This window comes from Papio anubis, chromosome 1 (genome assembly GCF_008728515.1).
Source record: "Papio anubis isolate 15944 chromosome 1, Panubis1.0, whole genome shotgun sequence".
In the NCBI taxonomy this organism is placed as follows: domain Eukaryota; kingdom Metazoa; phylum Chordata; class Mammalia; order Primates; family Cercopithecidae; genus Papio; species Papio anubis.
This window is the reverse complement of record NC_044976.1, coordinates 211,562,841-211,573,591: the sequence shown is the minus strand read 5'-3', so window position 1 is coordinate 211,573,591 and position 10,751 is coordinate 211,562,841.

The window sequence follows — 10,751 nt, the reverse complement described above, 5'->3', positions numbered from 1 at the left end:
TACAATACTGGAAATCAGACTACTAGGGGAGATGGGTCCTTATAAGACCCCAGGCTTTGGGTTGGGACTCTGATGAATAATACGTGAGAAGTACAGATCAGTAAGAAATAGAGAAGCCCTATCAGAAAGCTTCAAATCATGTGTATCTCCTGTTGAATTAAGATGATGTGGGGTAAGGCCAGGTGCAGTAGCTCATGCTTGTAATCCTCACACTTCAGGAGGCAAAGGCAGAAGGATTGCTTGAGGCCAGGAGTTTGAGACCAGCCTGGTCAACATAGTGAGACCCCTCTACAAAATAAAAATTATCTCTACAAAAATAAAAATTAAAAAATGGCTGGATAGGTGTGGTGGCACACACCTGTAGTCCTAGCTGCTTGGGAGGCTGGAGCAGGAGGGTCGCTTGAGCCCAGGAGTTTGAGGCTGCAGTGAGCTATGAACACACCACTGCACTCCAGCCTGGGTGACAAAACAAACAATAAAAGATGACATGGGCTTAGCCATCTACAAGAAGCAAACAAATCTTCTGAGGGACTATAACATTCAAATGATCTTATTTTTTGAATATACTGTTTGGTACTCAATGAAAAGAATCTATTTAATACAAAAATTAACTCAAGATGGATTGAAGACTTACCTAAAACCATAAAACCCAAAACTATAAAACTATAAAACCCAAAATTATAAAAACCCTAGAAGACAAACCTAGGCAATATCATTCAGGACATAGGCATGTGCAAGGATTTCATGACAAAAATGCCAAAAGCAATTGCAACAAAAGCCAAAATTGATAAAGGGGATCTAATTAAGCTAAAGAACATCTGCACAGCAAAAGAAACTATCATCAGAGTGAATATACAACCTACAAAATGGAAGAAAATTTTTGCAAACTATGCATCTGACGAAGGTCTAATATCTAGCATCTTTAAGGAACTTAAATTTACAAGAAAAAAAAACCACCATTAAAAAGTGGGCAAAGGACATGAACCAACACTTCTCAAAAGAAGACATTCATGTGGCCAACAAGCATATGAAAAAAAGCTCATCATCACTGGTCATTAGAGAAATGCAAATCAAAACCACAATGAGATATCACCTCACACCAGTCAGAACAGCAATTATTAAAAAGTCAAGAAACAATAGATGAGTAGCTGGGATTACAGATACCCACCACCACTCTCAGCTAATTTTTGTAATTTTAGTAGAGACAGGGTTTCACCATGTTGGCCAAGCTGATTTTGAACTCCTGACCTCAAGTGATTCCCCCCCCAACCTCAGCCTCCCAAAGTGCTGGGATTATAGGCATGAGCCACCGCATTTGGCCTGAAAAAAAATTTTAACACCTCAAAATTGTAAAGAAAACATGGGTGACTAAGACGCAAGAAATGAAATATAAGTGTTTTGGAAAAGAAAATGGGTGAGGACCATCCAAGCTGCAGAAGGTGTGAAACAAATGGATGTGGGGATGACTGAGCCAAATCTCAGGTCACATGTTTTTCATTTAGTTATAAGCTAGCTTTCAACCAAGCTATACTTATTTTTATTTATTCATTTATTTTCTCTTGCTATATAGACTATAGGAATATGCTTGTTTTTAAATAAAAACACTGACCATACCTGGGCCACTCTTTTTATTCTTTTGTAAGAGTCAACGTTAAAAAGTCCTAAGTCAAAAAATCAGCCTCCAATCTAGACAGCGGTTTGGAATATTATTTTTACCCCAGCAATTATCCCCTCTCCTGCCTGATAAAGTAGCTGAGCTGTGAAGTTTCAAAGTGGCACTTACACGGACATGACTGCACTTAGAAAACATGAACTTGAGTTGACATTTTTGAAAACGAATATACAGAGCAGTGAGATGTTTCTTGGTTCCAGAAGGTAAATCTTGAGTGTCAGCATTTGGTTCCTATAACTTACGTGGAAAAATCCCTTTCTGGAAAAACTACAGATCCTGATTAAGAGTCTTTAGAGGAATCAGTAACCATCTCACAACATCACCCTCCTTGTCCTCCCTTCCATCCCGAGTAGGGGGTGGTGCCAGGTGAAACCCTGACCTCACTCACCATGGCGAGAGGCACCACCAAGACAGAGACAGTCATAGATTGCTGTGTCCCCAGCACTGAGCACAACAGGAGGCTCATACTAGGTATATCATCAACAGTTGTTGAATGAATGAATGAATGAATGAGGTGGCTTTGCTCATGTGTTGCTCTCACGGCCATTTTCTGATGTGCAAATTGAAAGGACATGCCTTTCCACATGAATTGTCCACACATGAAGCTGCCCTTTCAACCATGACGTGGTTTTGGCTAACCCACTTATGTGCACTAGGACCGATCCTTGCAGGATTTTACAGATTCCTGATCAGCTGAGGTTTGAAACCACAAAGCTGTGCCACTGCACACACTCTTCCAGATGAAACCTCCTGAAGGGACACAGGCAGTTTCTACTCCAGCATGTGATGCCTGCAGAGTTTCCTGGTTCTCATGGCTTGGCCTCAGTGGATGTTGTTGAAATCAGTTGAATTTAGGGACTAGAAAGACCAGCTGGCTGCCATATCTGGGTTGACACCAAGGTTTGGATCCCATTTTTTGGGACACCTTGCAATGATTGGGCTTAAGGAAGATTCATCCAGAATAACGATACTCAAGTGATTAATGTATAAGCTAAACTACCAACTCATTTACAATGAGAAATTCGACTTCTGACATCAGCCCATCTGCGTATTCTCTCTTTATAGGGAAGGCTACCTGGAAAGTCTGGAAGAATCATAAGCTTGCTTGGAAAGTTTGGAAATCCAAGTCAAGGGAGTCATGCAGACATAGGAACATGCCAAGGAATCCAAGCACCCTACTGACTGGCTGGAGCTGTTTCCCACTCTTGAATGGTGGCATAAATATACTTACAAGGTCTTACTCATTGGGCTTCTCTTTTATTTCTACTGCCTTTTTCCAAGTAGGACTTTGGTTAGAGTTGAGCAAGGCTATTTTTCTGAACTTGAGGCAGTTCAAATCAAGGTGTGTAGAGAATCCTCCTCCTCCACCCCTCCCTCGTAATCCCTAAATCAACAAGGATATAGGCAAGTGTGGTGGCATGCACCTGTCGTCCCAGCTACGCAAGAGGCTGAGGCTGGAGGATCACTTGAGCCCAGAAACTGAAGGTTGTAGTGCACTATGAATATGCCTGTGATGGCACTGCCCTCCAGCCCAGGCAACAATAGTGAGACTCCATTTCTAAAGTATAAAAGAAGGATGTTGCTTTAGAGTGTTGACCTAAAGCAAGGTCTCCTCTGAAAAGTGAGTATGGAACATGTTGTTTCTTCTTTCCCATAATACCCTTTCTAAATCCTGTGGTGTAAACCCCTAGGTCTAGCTTGAGTATAAAGATTGAAAATGGAGGGTGGGGGGCCACCCAAGATGGCCGAATAGGAACAGCTCCAGCCTCCAGCTCCCAGTGTGAGCAACACAGAAGATGGGTGATTTCTGCATTTTCAACTGAGGTACCAGGTTCATCTCACTGGGGCGTGTTGGACAGTCGGTGCTGGTCAGTGGGTGCAGCCCAACCAGCGAGAGGTGAAACAGGGCAAGGCATAGCCTCACCCGGGAAGTGCAAAGGGGAAGGGAATTCCTTTTCCTAGCCAAGGGAAACTGAGACACACAACACCTGGAAAATCGGGTAACTCCCACCCTAATACTGCTCTTTACCAAGGGTCTTAGCAAACAGCACACCAGGAGATTATACCCCACGCCTGGCCCAGAGGGTCCCACTCCCATGCAGCCTCCCTCATTGCTAGCACAGCAGTCTGAGATCTAACTGCAAGGCAGAAGCGAGGCTGCGGGAGGGGCACCCGCCATTGCTGAGGCTTAAGTAGGTAAACAAAGCCGCCAGGAAGCTCGAACTGGATGGAGCCCACTGCAGCTCAAGGAGGCTTGCCTGCCTCTGTAGACTCCACCTCTGGGGACAGGGCATAGCTAAATAAAAAGCAGCAGAAACCTCGGCAGAGGTAAATGTCCCTGTCTGACAGCTTTGAAGAGAACAGTGATTATCCCAGCATGGAGGCTGAGATCTGAGAATGGACAGACTGCCTGCTAAAGTGGGTCCCTGACCCCTGAGTAGCCTAACTGGGAGACATCCCTCACTTGGTGCAGATTGACACCTCACACCTCACATGGCTGGGTACACCTCTCAGACAAAGCTTCCAGAGCAAGAATCAGACAGCAATACTTGCTGTTCAGCAATATTCTGTCTTCTGCAGCCTCCGCTGCTGATACCCAGGCAAACAGGGTCTGGAGCGGACCTCAAGCAAACTCCAACAGACCTGCAGCTGAGGGTCCTGACTGTTAGAAGGAAAACTAACAAGCAGAAAGGACACCCACATAAAACCCCATCAGTACCATCATCAAAGACCAAAGGCAGATAAAACCACAAAGATGGGGAAAAAGCAGTGCAGAAAAGCTGGAAATTCAAAAAATCAGAGCGCATCTCCCCCTCCAAAGGAACGCAGCTCATCGCAACAGAACAAAGCTGGGTGGAGAATGACTTTGATGAGTTGAGAGAAGAAGGCTTCAGTAGATCAAACTTCTGAGAGCTAAAGGAGGAACTATGTACCCAGTGCAAACAAACTAAAAACCTTGAAAAAAGAATGGATGAATGGATAACTAGAATCCAATGCAGAGAAGTCCATAAATGAACTGAGAGAGATGAAAACCATGACACAAATGCACAAGCTTCAGTAACCGACTCAATCAACTGGAAGAAAGAGTATCAGTGATTGAAGATCAAATGAATGAAATGAAGAGAGAAGAGAACTTTAGAGAAAAAAGAGTAAAAAGAAATGAACAAAGCCTCCAAGAAATATGGGATTATGTGAAAAGACCAAATCTACGTCTGATTGGTGTGCCTGAAAGTGACGGGGAGAATGGAACCAAGTTGGAAAATGCTCTGCAGGATATTATCCAGGAGAACTTCCCCAACCTAGTAAGGCAGGCCAACATTCAAATTCAGGAAATACAGAGAACACCACAAAGATACTCCTCGAGAAGAGCAACTCCAAGACACATAATTGTCAGATTCACCAAAGTTGAAATGAAGGAAAAAATGTTAAGGGCAGCCAGAGAGAAAGGTTGGGTTATCCACAAAGGGAAGCCCATCAGACTAACAGCAGATCTCTTGGCAGAACCTCTACAAGCCAGAAGAGAGTGGGGGCCAATATTCAACATTCTTAAGGAAAAGACTTTTCAACCCAGAATTTCATATCCAGCCAAACTAAGTTTCATAAGTGAAGGAAAAATAAAATCCTTTACAGACAAGCAAATGCTGAGAGATTTTGTCACCACCAGGCCTGCCCTACAAGAGATCCTGAAGGGAAGCACTAAACATGGAAAGGAACAACCGGTACCCGCCATTGCAAAAACATGCCAAAATGTAAAGAACATCAATGCTAGGAAGAAACTGCATCAACTAACGAGCAAAATAACCAGCTAATATCATAATGACAGGATCAAGTTCACACATAACAATATTAACCTTAAATGTAAATGGACTAAATGGTCCAATTAAAAGACACAGACTGGCAAATTGGATAAAGAGTCAAGACCCATCAGTTTTCTGTATTCAGGAGACCCATCTCACATGCAGAGACACACATAGGCTCAAAATAAAGGGATGGATTAAGATCTACCAAGCAAACGGAAAACAAAAAAAGGCAGGGGTTGCAATCCTAGTCTCTGACAAAACAGACTTTAAACCATCAAAGATCAAAGAGACAAAGAAGGCCATTACATAATGATAAAGGGATCAATTCAACAAGAAGAGCTAACTATCCTAAATATATATGCACCCAATACAGGAGCACCCACATTCATAAAGCAAGTCCTTAGAGACTTACAAAGAGACTAAGACTCCCATACAATAATAATGGGAGACTTTAACAACCCACTGTCAACATTAGACAGATCAGTGAGACAGGAAGTTAACAAGGATATCCAGGAATTTAACTCAACTCTGCACCAAGTGGACCTAATAGACATCTACAGAACTCTCCACCCCAAATCAACAGAATATACATTCTTCTCAGCACCACATCACACTTACTCCAAAATTGACCACATAGTTGGAAGTAAAGCACTCCTCAGCAAATGTAAAAGAACAGAAATTATAACAAACTGTCTCTTAGACCACAGTACAATCAAACTAGAACTCAGGACCAAGAAACTCAATGAAAACCACTCAAATACATGGAAACTGAACAACCTGCTCCTGAATGACTACTGGGTACATAACAAAATGAAGGCAGAAATAAAGATGTTCTTTGAAACCAATGAGAACAAAGATACAACATACCAGAATCTCTGGGACACATTTAAAGCAGTGTGTAGACGGAAATTTATAGCACTAAATGCCCACAAGAGAAAGCAGAAAAGATCTAAAATTGACACCCTAACACCACAATTAAAAGAACTAGAGAAGCAAGAGCAAATAAATTCAAAAGCTAGCAGAAGGCAATAAATAACTAAGATCAAGCAGAAATGAAGGAGATAGATACACAAAAAACCCTTCAAAAAATCAATGAATCCGGGAGCTGGTTTTTTGAAAAGATCAACAAAATTGATAGACTGCTAGCAAGACTAATGAAGAAAAGAGAGAAGAATCAAATAGATACAATAAAAAATGATAAAGGGGATATCACCACCGACCCCACAGAAATACAAACTACCATCAGAGAATACTATAAACACCTCTACGCAAATAAACTAGAAAATCTAGAAGAAATGGATAATTTCCTGGACACTTACACTCTCCCAAGACTAAACCAGGAAGAAGTTGAATCCCTGAATAGACCAATAGTAGGCTCTGAAATTGAGGCAATAATTAATAGCCTACCAACCAAAAAAAGTCCAGAACCAGATGGATTCACAGCTGAATTCTACCAGAGGTACAAGGAGGAGCTGGTACCATTCCTTCTGAAACTATTCCAATCAATAGAAAAAGAGGGAATCCTCCCTAACTCATTTTATGAGGCCAACATCATCCTGATACCAAAGCCTGGCAGAGACACAACAAAAAAAGAGAATTTTAGGCCAATATCCCTGATGAACATCGATGCAAAAATCCTCAATAAAATACTGGCAAACCGAATCCAGCAACACATCAAAAAGCTTATCCACCACGATCAAGTGGGCTTCATCCCTGGGTTGCAAGGCTGGTTCAACATACGCAAATCAATAAATGTAATCCAGCATATAAACAGAACCAAAGACAAAAACCACATGATTATCTCAATAGATGCAGAAAAGGCCTTTGACAAAATTCAACAGCCCTTCATGCTAAAAACTCTCAATAAATTTGGTATTGATGGAACATATCTCAAAATAATAAGAGCTATTTATGACAAACCCACAGCCAATATCATACTGAATGGGCAAAAACTGGAAGCATTCCCCTTGAAAACTGGCACAAGACAGGGATGCCCTCTCTCACCACTCCTATTCAACATAGTGTTGGAAGTTCTGGCTAGGGCAATCAGGCAAGAGAAAGAAATAAAGGGTATTCGATTAGGAAAAGAAGAAGTCAAATTGTCCCTGTTGGCAGACGACATGATTGTATATTTAGAAAACCCCATTGTCTCAGCCCAAAATCTCCTTAAGCTGATAAACAACTTCAGCAAAGTCTCAGGATACAAAATCAATGTGCAAAAATCATAAGCATTCTTACACACCAATAACAGACAAACAGAGACAAATCATGAATGAACTCCCATTCACAAGTGCTTCAAAGAGAATAAAATACCTAGGAATCCAACTTACAAGGGATGTGAAGGACATCTTCGAGGAGAACTACAAACCACTGCTCAATGAAATAAAAGAACACAAACAAATGGAAAAACATACCATGCTCATGGATAAGAAGAATCAATATCATGAAAATGGCCATACTGCCCAAGGTTATTTATAGATTCAATGCCATCCCCATTAAGCTACCAATGACTTTCTTCACAAAATTGGAAAAAACTGCTTTAAAGTTCTTATGCAACCAAAAAAGACCCCGCATTGCCAAGACAATCCTAACCAAAAGGATAAAGCTGAAGGCATCACGCTACCTGACTTCAAACTATACTACAAGGCTACAGTAACCAAAACAGTATGGTACTGGTACCAAAACAGAGATATAGACCAATAGAATAGAACAGAGTCCTCAGAAATAATACCACACATCTACAGCCATCTGATCTTTGACAAACCTGACAAAAACAGGAAATGGGGAAAGGATTCCCTATTTAATAAATGGTGCTGGGAAAATTGGCTAGCCATAAGTAGAAAACTGAAACTGGATCCTTTCCTTACTCCTTATACGAAAATTAATTCAAGATGGATTAGAGACTTAAATGTTAGACCTAAAAACCCTAGAAGAAAACCTAGGTAATACCATTCAGGACATAGGCATGGGCAAGGACTTCACATCTAAAACACCAAAAGCAATTGCAACAAAAGCCAAAATTGACAAATGGGATCTAATTAAACTGAAGAGCTTCTGCACAGCAAAAGAAACTACCATCAGAGTGAACAGGCAACCTACAGAATGGGAGAAAATTTTTGCAATCTACTTATCTGACAAAGGGCTAATATCCAGAACCTACAAACAACTCAAACAAATTTACAAGAAAAAAACAACACCATCAAAAAGTGGGCAAAGGATATGAACAGACACTTCTCAAAAGAAGACATTTATATAGCCAACAGACACATGAAAAAATGCTCATCACTCACCATCGGAGAAATGCAAATCAAAACCACAATGAGATACCATCTCACACCAGTTAGAATGGCGATCATTAAAAAGTCAGGAAACAACAGGTGCTGGAGAGGATGTGGAGAAATAGGAACACTTTTACACTGTTGGTGGGACTGTAAACTAGTTCAACCATTGTGGAAAACAGTGTGGCGATCCCTCAAGGATCTAGAACTAGAAATACCATTTGACCCAGCCATCCCATTACTGGGTATATACCCAAAGGATTATAAATCATGCTGCTATAAAGACACATGCACACGTATGTTTATTGCAGCGCTACTCACAACAGCAAAGACTTGGAACTAACCCAAATGTCCATCAATGACAGACTGGATTAAGAAAATGTGGCACATATACACCACGGAATACTATGCAGCCATAAAAAAGGATGAGTTCGTGTCCTTTGTAGAGACATGGATGCAGCTGGAAACCATCATTCTCAGCAAACTATCTCAAGAACAGAAAACCAAACACCACATGTTCTCACTCATAGGTGGGAACTGAACAATGAGAACACTTGGACACAGGAAGGGGAACATTACACACCAGGGCCTATTGTCAGTGGGGAGCAGGGAGTAATAGCTTTAGGAGATATACCTAATGTAAACGACGAGTTAATGGGTGCAGTACACCAACATGGCATATGTATACATATATAACAAATCTGCACGTTGTGCACCTGTACCCTAGAACTTATAGTAATAAAAAAAGAAATATTGACCAGAAAAATAGAAAATGATATTTAAAAACTCTGATTCATATTTATTCTTTATTACATTAAAAATCAAATTGATGTATTAATGACTATAGAGTTTTGAGTGGACATGTTATGACCGAAGAATTTTTCTCTTTTACCCTGAAATCTTGTTTATTCAACTTATGAAGAAATAGATAATCATTATCAGATATGTAAGGACTCAGGAAATATTCTACCTTTGGGCCCAAGCTGAAAATATTTCTCAAACATGTATTGACAATTTAAAACCCTCTCTATATGTGTCAAAACATCCCTTTGTACCTCCATAAATATGTACCACTGTATGTCAATTAAAAATAAAACTTTTTAAAAATTGAAAAAAAAAGAGATTGAAAATGTGCCAGGACTATCCCGGGTCATTAGAGAAATGCAAATCAAAACCACCGTGGGATACCATCTCACGCCAGTTAGAATGGCGATCATAAAAAACAGGAGACAACAGAGGCTGGCGAGGATGTGGAGAATAGGAACGCTTTTGCAGTGTTGGTGGGAGTGTAAATTAGTTCAACCCCCTTAACTACCTCTTCCATCCACTACCTTGTACCTACTTGCACAATGGTGGGACCACCCTTCCAACCCGCTAATCACCCACCCCAGAAACCTGTGAGTTACCATTGTCTCCCCATCACCCAACAGGCAACAATTTTTACTGCTCTAAATTATTTCCAAATATATTCATCCTGTACACCCCCAGTGCTTTTGTGTAGCACCTCTCATGCCTATCATCTTTTCTTCTGGTTTCTGAAACAATCTTCTTGCCTCCAATATTGCCTGCATCCAAGACGACTCAAGAGAGCTCTTCCCAACATACTCATTTGACCACAGACTGACCGCTCTAAACATATTTTGCTGGTGCCCCAATTTGTGGCAGGATAAATTCTCATTTCCCTAGCCTGACACATCAAGAGTTCAGACCTAGTCTCAGCTCCTCTCCCACTCATCCTGTGCCTTCTCCAGAGGCCTCCCATACTGCACACACCCCTGGCCTCCATAGCTACTTGTTCTTCCCTGGATCTTTCTCCCATTCATAAATTTCCATGCTGTTTCCTCAGCTGAAGCCCCCTTTCACTGTTGCTGCCGGCCAATGCCTACTTGTCTTTAGAATTTGTCCCAGGCATACTCTCCTCTGCCTTGACCTCCTTGCACATTCTTCGTGCTGGGTCTGGAGTCCCCAGTCCTAGCCTTTACCACCTGGCTCACTACAACA